The sequence below is a fragment of the Saccostrea echinata genome, unplaced genomic scaffold, assembly GCF_033153115.1.
Source record: "Saccostrea echinata isolate AGI-Se365-2 ecotype Australia unplaced genomic scaffold, CSIRO_AGI_Sech_v1 ptg000001l, whole genome shotgun sequence".
Classification (NCBI taxonomy): Eukaryota; Metazoa; Mollusca; class Bivalvia; order Ostreida; family Ostreidae; genus Saccostrea; species Saccostrea echinata.
Genome location: NW_026889750.1, coordinates 31,539,380 through 31,550,311, shown reverse-complemented (window position 1 = coordinate 31,550,311; position 10,932 = coordinate 31,539,380). Strand labels below are relative to the sequence as shown.

The window sequence follows — 10,932 nt, the reverse complement described above, 5'->3', positions numbered from 1 at the left end:
CGCGTCCAACAAGTCGGTGACGTCATACACGATCTGTTAGTACAACAAGATCATACTCGGTGAACACTGGGGCGGTATTATTGTGTAAAAACAGGTCATAATCAGTATATGATGAAATATTTTGAGAAAAGGGGAACACAAAAATTATTTTTGCATGGCTGATGATGGACATCATATGCAGGTATATCTTATTTCGCTTATTTAGCTTACGTGTGACCTCATAGTTGTTTTTCCCGTACTCGAGAAATGTAACATGACATGTTTTTGTCAATATTTTTAAAAGGTCACCAACCCCACGACCTACGTTAAGTATTTAAACATTATTGAAATTTATGAAATTATGATCAACAAAACTTTTCTGAGAAAAAAAGATCTCGGAAAAAAATATTCTTTTATTTAAAAAATAAAATGGTATTCCCCTTAACAATAAGAATCCGGAGTATCTTATTGCTTTGAGACTAACACGCTAACCACTATGCTACACAGCTCCTGATGAATAGTGGCATTTAAATCATGTTTGTGATATGACCCTTGACTTAATGGACTTCAAGTATTTCTGAGAGAGATGCGAATGCTTTGTCATAAAAGTGTACTTTTAAGGTATAGTGGGTCTTTGCTCCATGTTTTTGTAAACCAAAAATTGTATATTTTTATGCAAACTTTTAGGATTAACTTTCAAAAAATGGAGCGAAGACCCACTCATATCGAAAAATTTTGTTTAAGTATGAAAAAAATGATCCTTTTTGCCCTCTTTAGTGTGTATGCTATTTCGTAGGCAAATAATTTCAGTCTTTGTGAGATTTTGGTAAATTGTAGTGATTTTATATAAAGTATACTTTAATGTTAGATGGAATATCAAAGAGAATTTTGATATAATTGAGATTTTATTTTTCATTTTATGTTTGTAGCACTATAGGCACTTCGCTTGTTCACCCATCTTCTTACAATTTGAAAAAAACAACAACAACAACAACAACAACAAAAAAAAAAAAAAAAAAAAAAAAAAAAAAACAGTATGTTCCCAAACTTTGTTTGGGGAACATAATGACATACTTCATGATGTATTTTGTTAGCGTTCATCGAAATGGATGCTGTTAGAAGGCTTAATTTACGTTATGTAAATAAAAAATAACATCATTAAGATAATGCACATCAAATCAATTACGAAACAACTGAAGCACTTTTGTAAGAGGAATGTAGAGTGTATAAAACAAAGCTCTCTAAAATCCTTCATTTAAAATTTGATTCTGTACTAATCAGGTAAAAGAATAGCACATCATCTAAAAGGTTTGAAAGTAAAACATTTCCCCTTATTACCTAATTTCAAGAAAGTGTGTAAAATGTCACGTTATTATCAAGTTACAAAAGCCACCGTGAGAATTATATGTATATTCCTCTGCAGATACATGTAGTGGCCAAGGGACATAAGTATCTAAATATATAGATACGTTTTTGACCTTGAATAAAGGGCACTAAATAAAGCTTCAAGTTAACCACAATTTCCACATTTGCTCACTTTAAGATTATTCAAATAATTAACTTTTTCTTTATTCAGAATCTTTTAATGAAATTTGTTATTCCTTTATCCCTCCTGGTAACATGCACGGGTACTGGAAGTTAATGTAAATATTGAGTATGTGCATGTATAAAAAAGGAAGGGTAGGGCACTCTTTTTGAGGCAAAGTCGGGTTGGGGTATTGTGGATGTTTTTTAAACGGCCTGACGCGACAAATCCTCTCTATATACTTTACCTACAATATATTTCTTGCTTCGTTCCGCTCCAATGCATTTTACTTGAAGAAATAGACGTTTTTACACCTCCAAGTGCCTAGGGATTTTGCTAGACTGCTCTATTTCCGGTTACAATCACCGGTTTTCGGTATCCAACATCCACAACCATTTATTTTGACCCGACCATGGCAGTTCTTCTCTCTCTGTTCCCCCCTCTCTCCTTACACTGTCTATTCTCTGGGACTACATTTCCTACAAACTCGAGACCCAATGGCCTTAACGGCCATCTTAGTATAATACAACACAGTAAAGGATCCATAAAAGAACAACAAAACCCAGATAGATGAATATATATTGCCCAAAATCAAGAGAAACACGATGATATGGAATCAAGCAGAATACGTGTAATTTGCCTAGTACTCAGTAACAAATCATATTTTAAGCAGATACATGTATATTTACTTGCCTGCACCTGTCAGTGCTAATAAACATGCATTTTCAATATATAATGAATATCTGTGGCCATATCCACACCAGAACCTCTAACCCAGAGGCCATGAATCTCAAAATCCTTGCACATCATACGCATGCAATTAATTTGTCTACTAAATACCTACATGTAAAGACAGAGAAGAAGATTTGTAAAGAATTTATGCATTTTCACTACAAGTTCAATGGAGTCCCGCCCTAACACAGAACCCCTGACGAAGGGGCCAAGAATTCCATAATTTTGGATGAGACACTCTTGCTTATCATAGTCATACACCTAAATGTAGTTAGTTTAATAAATACCCAGGAGCAGAGAAGATTTTCAAAGAATAAATGCATTTTAACTATATTACCAATAGAGCCCCGCCTTAACACCCAAACCCCTAGGTAAAGGGCCATGGATTTCACAATTCTGGAAAAGGCACCCTTGCTCATCATAATCATACACTTAGTTTGCTTAAAACCCAAGAGATGAGAAAAGGGTTTTCAAAGACAAAATGCATTTTCACTATATGATCAAAGAGCAACAAGAGAGTAGAACGTATTCCTAAACTGTCTGGAGCTTGTAACTCTCCATATTTTTGTTCTTGATTGTTTTCAACGTCTATAAATGTTTATCATGTATCATTTAAATCAATGAAAAAATCATGATATACCTATTCTCTCGCAAAAAATGCAATTTTATTGACAGACACTTTGTTTAATAACGATTAAAATTGAAATTTTTTAAGTCCTTTATTTCTACTTCAAAGTAAAATTTAATTGCCATATGAAATTTTAAAATTTGCCCTATTATATGAAGATTTCATTAAAGTGAGTAACCAGTTTTGTTTTAAACCACAGTTTTACTTTTGAATAATATTAGACAATTCAATCCAATTTCAATTTCAACAACAACAACGAAAAAAAAAAAAAAAAAAAAAAAAAAAAAAAAGGTTTCACCCACAAATCTGTTTAAAAAGGTTTAGAATTTATATTTAATTTAAATTTCAAACATAGTAACATAAATATCAGTAAATATTTTTGTGAACTTTATTGTATCTTTTAATGTTGTTATTTAATTATTTCATTGTTAATTAAGGCGTATTTATTGCTTGATTGCAAGTCAATTTAAAACAGTACAAACAGTGTTGTTCTCTCACGTAATTTTGTGAAAAAATACTGACACGTAAATAACAATGAAATTTATAACCAGTAAATCATCTTCGCTAGCCAAGGGATTCTGATCCGTTTACTCTTCTCACAAACCCTTGGCCTATGGCGTTGTCAAAAGTCGGGTTTGGTTTCGTCACATGATCTCGAATCTTACATGTACCACATATGCAAAGATTGCGTCATGGACAGAAATAAAAATTAAATTTTTTGGAGAATAATTAACAATAAGGTATCGAACGATGTTTATTTGTTATTTGGCGTGCAAATCTACATCTGCAATATAGATTCCTGATGATATTATTTGCACATCAACTTAAGATTGGATGACACCATAGAATTAATAAAATGGCATATTATCTTTTCGTTCCCGAGACTTAAGAGTCAAGATATATCCCGAACACAATTATTGTCATTTACAAAAAGCAATTGCTGATTGGTCGAACGATATCAATCGGCTCCAATCACAACTCGAGAAAAAAAAATCCCGATTTTTTTCAGCACCGTAGGCCAAGGGTTTGTGAGGAAAGTAGCGGATCAGAAACCCTTTGCTAGCGAAGATGCCAGTAGATTGATAATAAAAAAAAGGGAGCAATATTTGAAAAATAGAGAAATGTTTGATAAATACAGGTAAACAGTCTCTTCTGCCACATACCATATAATAGAATATTGTTTTTAATGTTCATTAGTTATAATTTAATCATATCGCGTCATTTCAGCAAAGCCTCAAGTTCATTTCAGTATTCTTAGTACAAATTGGAAAGTATTTGTTTTTATTTTGTATATGCAGCGAAATTCAATAATACTATTTTTTTAAATTGTGTCATGCATATGTATTAAGGGTGTGATATTCGGATTATATAACTCAAATGTGGGACAATGTAAGTAAGAAATAAATACTTTACAACAGTCGGCGGCAATAAATATCGATTTCTGCCATAAAATGTGATTTTCTTCTAAGACAACCGTTGAATTTACGACAAACAAATGTATATTTTAATCAACAATGGCTTATATGACTGGCAGAAAATGAAATTCTTTGAAATGTTATACTCCTTAAAACACTGTACATTATTAAAAGCTTATTGAAGCTATACTCTGAAAATCAGCATAAAATGCGAAAGCATTTTAAAAGCATAATAGAGAAATACCCAGTTTAAACATTTAAACAATAATACCCCCCCCCCCCCCCGATAAAGGAACACTGTCAAGTTACGGCAAGAGTTACGTTCTTTCGTAAAATGTTGGTATTTTTCTAATAAAGCGAAGTAAAAACTTTATTACAGTCTGTCAAAGAGGCGTAATAATGCTAAGTATGCGAGAAAAGATGGTTAAAATGCCTCTCAAGAGACATAAAAGGCGTGATAATACCTTTCCACTAAACGTTATGACTTTTTGAATAGACATAGTAACTTCTTTTTCCGTCTTATAACATTTGCACTTTTTCGGCGTAAATACGCCTTTTCATTGGCTTTATACATCTTCATTATGTCAAGGTTTTTGTGATATTCGTACACAAACCTTTCACAAAAGTCGCTATCTAAAAATCGGGCTGAAAAGCTACATTTGTTCCTGACAAGGACTGGGAACCAATCGGAAAACATCTTTGTAAACAAATATGACTTTTCTTTAAATGGAAAGTGACAATATTGTAGGATTTGTGACTAGTTACCTCAAAATATACTAGTATCGGAGATTAATTTTTGGAAGATCCTTCTCCTAACAATCACAAAGGATGTGCTACGGCTTAAGACACTTGATAGTGACAGACTTGAAAGAGATATTCTCATTGGTTGGTTTATAATTAACCATTACTTCATGTGTAACCACAAGCCCGACTTTTAAATAGCGACTTTTGTCAAGGGTTTGTGTAGAGGAGCGAAATCACAAAACATTTTTGATAGGCATCTATGTCAAGGCAGTGCCTCGGAGTAAAAGAACCATAACAGGGAGAGGGAACCAGCTAGACTAGACTTTTGAAAGAAATATTTACGCTTTTTACTAACTTGGCGTTATTACGCCTTTTGAAAGGCAATTTTTATTATATTGTTATACAATATACTGCGTTTTTGCGTTAATACACTTATATTTCGACATTGTGAAATCCTTCTTAACGTTTTTCTAACCTTTTTGGGCCATTACGCCTTTCACTTTGCATTTTAACTTCTTTCAGTTTGTACTCAGTTATCACCAGGTATACTTTGTTAATTGTATTTCCTGTTATTGAAATTCCTGTGAAGATATTGCTATTGCTGTTTTTCTGTAGTATGAATAAAATTCTTACTTATCTATATTTTATACAACTACATCATTCACGGCCAGTTGACAAGAGCCTGTATATTAATATAAAAGCAGTGTAACTTTCCTTTCCCCTCTTTTTATATATGAAACAACATCAGTGTGAAGAATACACTAATAGGATGGACCGTCTTCTGATGAAAAAATATGAATATTCCTGACATCTTTAGACATCTACGTTTTCTACATAACAGCAAAGAAACAAGTATATAATTTTATTTAAAATCGATGTGAAGATATTAAGTATAACAACTGAAAAACAGGGAGACAAATTAATGGATCTTTTTGTTCTTTTAACTTGTGCATATGTCATAAATTGCATCAAATTTTAGTCGTCTAGTTTCTCTGTTCATCACTATGGTTAATTTAACAAGCAGTTTTGACTGAAATATAAAGGAAATGTCTGTGCATCAACAGTTATAGATTCAATAGTAAGGATATAGTTCGGTATCATCGTACCCCCTGGGAGCCTGATAGCGCTTGTTCCAGCTCCCACGTTTCCCAGCACACCTACAAAAAACAATAATAATCTCTGTCCATGTTATATAAATTGATGGAAGTTTTGGATCACAATAGGAAAAAATAGTAGATTAACTGGTCGAATTACAAGATCGCTGGAAAGGATTGTGTTATTAGAAAAGTCACCACGATAAGAAATTTCAATAGTATAATTTTGTATATTGCTAATGATGTGTTCATATCATTTTTCAGCTGCAATTTGTTTCATACCACAGATAATTCAGTACTTGGAAATACAGTAAACTCCCCCAGTTTTCTTTTGCAAAGAATTCTGTAGATAAGGAAGAAAACTAAGGTTTTGGTAATGTCTTTGTTTAATGGGTCTTTGAAATCGGGAACCGTCAATCCCCAAGCAAACTTCATTTAACGGACCGTGAAATACTTACGGTGGAGCTGACAACCCACAGGACATAAAACATTCAGCAAATTTAGTACAACACTCTTCTCCATTCCGACGCTTACAGGAAAACAGAGTTTTCATGCAGGCATAAGAACATGACCCTTTGGCATTGACCTCTGCTGACATAAAGGACACTATGACAAGGGTCAAAGAAAGGATTGTAAAAAGACGCACTGACATCTGAAAATGAGAAGAAAAAAAATAAAACAAGGTTATCTCACAAATATTTAACTAACTACATGTATCTTAATATGAGGTAAAGTGAAACAATCCATTAAATAACCCAGATTGAAGTGGAAGATCATAGGAAAATAGGACTGAACCAGGTCAAGATTAAGTTGTAAAGAAGCAGATCGGTACAGTTTTAAATCTAAAATCTTATTTCTATATATATATATATCTTGATTTTAACATTGAAGTAAATGAAATTAACTTCAGAAGTATTACTGAAAGGATACCAAACGTTAAAATAGAACATAAAAATAATACAATAAACAACATGTCCTGGTCATTTATTAACGATTTTTTTATTAAATGAATTATCTGCAAAGAGCAAGAAAAACAGAGCCTGGATTACATTAAGCATTTGCTGTCTGAGTAACTCCTGGTTACTCTTATGTGTCACGAAGGTATCTAATTCGTCACATTCTCCAGACCAAAAAAAAAACCTTGGAGAGAAATGCACAGTCAATTTACTAATGAAACATATATAGGGGCCTGCATGCATAATTGATTACATTTAGCACGGAAGTCGGCTCTTTAAGATATACCCAAATGAAAATGGAAGCGCCACATCTGATGAAATATAATGTCAGTAGTACCTTAACCGTCAAAGACGCGAGCTTTGTCCCTAAAGTTTACACGTGTTGATATGGAATGTTTTAAGTGCCTATCTCTACGACATTTGCCGACCCCTCTGGGAACATTGTTCCTTCACATTAAAGGTTTTTTTTCTCTCGTTTGTGCTCTGACTTGTAAAGCATTCACTTGTGATAGTTCTAAGCTTTTATAAAGACTGTAAAAGAAATCAACAGGGATTATTTTGATATGCGTTTTTCGAAAAAAGAAGAAGAAAGAAGATGGGCGAACAAGGCGAGCGCAATGCCTACAGTGCTACAAACATGAAGGTGAAAAACTAAATCTCTTATAACAAAATTGTCTTTGATATTCCATCTAAAATTAAAGTACAATTTTTTTAAAATCTCCACAATTTGCAAAATTCTCACAAAGACTGATATTACTGGCCTGTGAAATAGCATACAAACACTAAAGAGGGCAAAAAGGATCATTTTCTCACATTATACATGTAACACAAATTCTCGATATAAGTGGATCTTCGAATCGCTCCATATTTTTAAGAGTTTATAAAGTTTGCGTAAAATTATACATTTTTTTGGTTAACAAAAACATGGAGCAAAGACCCACTATACCTTAAAAATACACTTGTGACACAACATTCGCATATTTCCGAGAAATACTTGACGTCAACTTAGTCAAGGGTCATATCACAAATATGATTAAAATACCACCATTCATAAGGAGCTGTGTAGCGTAGTGGTTAGAGTGTTAGTCTCAAAGGAAAATGATACTCAGAATTTTTATGGTTAGGGTTCGTATCCCACGAATACCACATTATTCTTTTTGATAACAAAATAATTTTTGCCGAGAAAATTTTTCTCGGAAAAGTTTTGTTTATCATAATTTCACAAATTTCAATAATGAGAACTTTACTCTAATGCTAAATTCACAAATTGATTATGATTTTTATATATCTGAAGCTATAGGCATTCTTCGCACCTTGTTCATCCATCTCCTTTGTAGAAAGTATTGAATGTTGTCAGAAATGCATGAAGTTGAAGATATTGTCTCTCTCACACAAATACAGGTGCATCACATATGAGTTTAAGTACAAAACAATAAACAAAACACAATATAAATAGTGCCTCTACTTTTCTATCAAAATTTAATCCGAAATTATGTAATGCTTTATTTTCAAAAGGACACGAATTTTCCAACATCTTAAAACCATCTTTCAAGCAAAAAATGTTGATTGCAATGACCATAAGCATTTCAATATTTTAAATATATGTGAAATTACATTGTACATGTTGTTTGTTGAAAGATCAGAAAATTCATTTACAAAGGACAACTGATCTGCGAGTCTGTAAGTAAAGGACTCAATAGTGTTGGAGGCATTTATTGTGTTAAAAACTCTGAATGTATTTCACAATAAAGTATCAGTAGTTGATGCCAAAGTCTTAGAATAAAAGATACTTACGTCTTTCCTTATTTTTTTCTACTTCTAGCTGATGATATTCAACCGTCAAATTTTATTGTCAAATTATAACTAAACAAAATATCTCTGAGGAGTACGAGGGAAATTTTATAAGAAAATCCATTTTAAACTTATTTCAACAAATTTATTGTATAAATAATTAAATCTTAGATCTGAAATGTTCGATGAAATTTTTGACTAATTTTTTGAGTAATGAATGACGTTTGAAAAGAGGGGAAAACAATTAAAAACAAAAATCACTTTGGTATTTAATATTTTGCGCATTGTTCTCTAAAATATTATATACCATCATAAAAGATTTAGAAATTTTGAGATAAGATTACACTTACCTTAAATGCACTTATTGTTCGATAAGAAGACCCTTGCTGTTGAGTTACTTTCCAAAGCACCTATGAAAGAAAAGAATGCTTCCTAATTTATAGCATTTGTGTTACTCTCGGGGGTGTGCTCAGCTATTACTATTTATATAAAGTCACGTGATGTGGATTGTGTGAGCGTTGTGTTTTAATCAGACTGAGAGCGAGAAACACTAGACAACATATAACGTGATAATTGAGGGGAATAAGAAGGCTTCTCCAGTATCAGGCAGAGAGGCATAGTTTTTACACCAACGAAATGGCTAATATATGTTAAAATGTACAAAAGTAGCATTTATCAGATCAAGTACCTACCTTTGGGTTACTTTTAGCACGAGATGTACTCAGTGATTTGACTTTATTGCTTCCTAAGATTATGCTTAAAAGCTCATTTCGAATTTCTGAAGACTAGCATTAATTGTGTAGGTTTACAGAAAAACAAAGTTGATGATGGGTACCATGCATTTAATTTTAATATATTACATAAATTTCTTGCCTTAAAGGTGCTTGGACACAGATTTGAAGTTAATATTGTCTCAAATTTTTGGTATAATATCATGACTTATATGTTTTTATAGCATTTCACATGGAAATAAAATAAAACATGAGGCCCAGGGGCCACATCGCTCACCTGAGCACTCTGGCTAGGAAAAAGCAGAAATCAGTTCAGTCTTGAAAAGTTTAAATATAAAAGGGGTTCGGGGTGGGGGGGGGGGTCATGATTTGTACAAATTTGAATCTTCATTTCCTGATGATGCTTCCATTTAAATATGACTAATCATGGCTTTGCTGTTCTTGAGAAAAATATTTTAAAAGATTTTTCCTATGTTTTCTTATGTAAAACTCTGATCCCAATTGTTGCCCCACCCTACCCCCGGGGGTCATGGCTGGATCAAACTTAAATCTACATTACCTGAGGATGCTTCCCTATAAATATGACCCATCATGGGTTTACTGTTCTTATAAAGAAGATTTTTAAAGATTTTTCCTATATATTCCTATGTAAAACTTTGATCCCCCCTTGTGGCCCCACCCTTCACCCGAGGGTCATGATTTGAACAAACTTGAATCTACATTACCTGAGGATGCTTCCATATAATTTTGATCAATCATGGCTTTGCTGTTCTTGAGAAGAGCATTTTCCCTATGTTTTCTTATGTAAAACTTTGATCGCCCATTGTGGTCCCACCCTACCCCCGGGGGTCATGACTGGAACAAACTTGAATCTACACGACCTGAGGATACTTCCATATAAATATGATTAATCATGGCTTTGATGTTCTTGAGAAGAAGATTTTTAAAGATTTTTCCTATGTATTCCTATGTAAAACTTTGATCCCCATTGTGGCCCCACCCTACTCCCGGGGTCATGATTTGAATAAACTTGAATCTACACTACCTGAGGATGCTTCCATATAAGTTTCATATTTTCAAGCACAGTGGCTTTTGAGAAGAAGATTTTTAAATGATGCCATTAATTTTTCATGAATTCATAATTATCTCCCCTTGGAAAAGGCATGGCCCTTTATTTAAACAAACTTGAATTCCCTTTACCCAAGGATACTTTGTGGCAAGTTTGGTTGAAACTGGCCCAGTGGTTCTTGAGAAGAAGAAGAAAATGTGAAAAGTTTACGACAACGACGACTACGACAACGGACAAATTTCAATCAGAAAAACTCACTTGAGCCTTC

The 10,932-nt window shown here is 33.1% G+C and overlaps 1 protein-coding gene and 1 long non-coding RNA gene across 2 annotated transcripts in view; one reads left to right on the top strand and one right to left on the bottom strand.

Annotated features, from left to right (window-relative positions):
* LOC133189657 (myeloid differentiation primary response protein MyD88-like) overlaps positions 1–10,932 on the top strand; it is a 131,975-nt gene that overhangs the window by 82,493 nt on the left and 38,550 nt on the right. The gene's annotated exons all lie outside the window — the stretch shown is intronic.
* Positions 5,871–9,303, bottom strand: LOC133178240 (uncharacterized). Its single transcript, XR_009719969.1, has 3 exons — positions 9,215–9,303; positions 6,576–6,769; positions 5,871–6,180 (listed from the first exon to the last, which is right to left on the bottom strand). It is a non-coding gene; the product is annotated as an uncharacterized LOC133178240 (long non-coding RNA).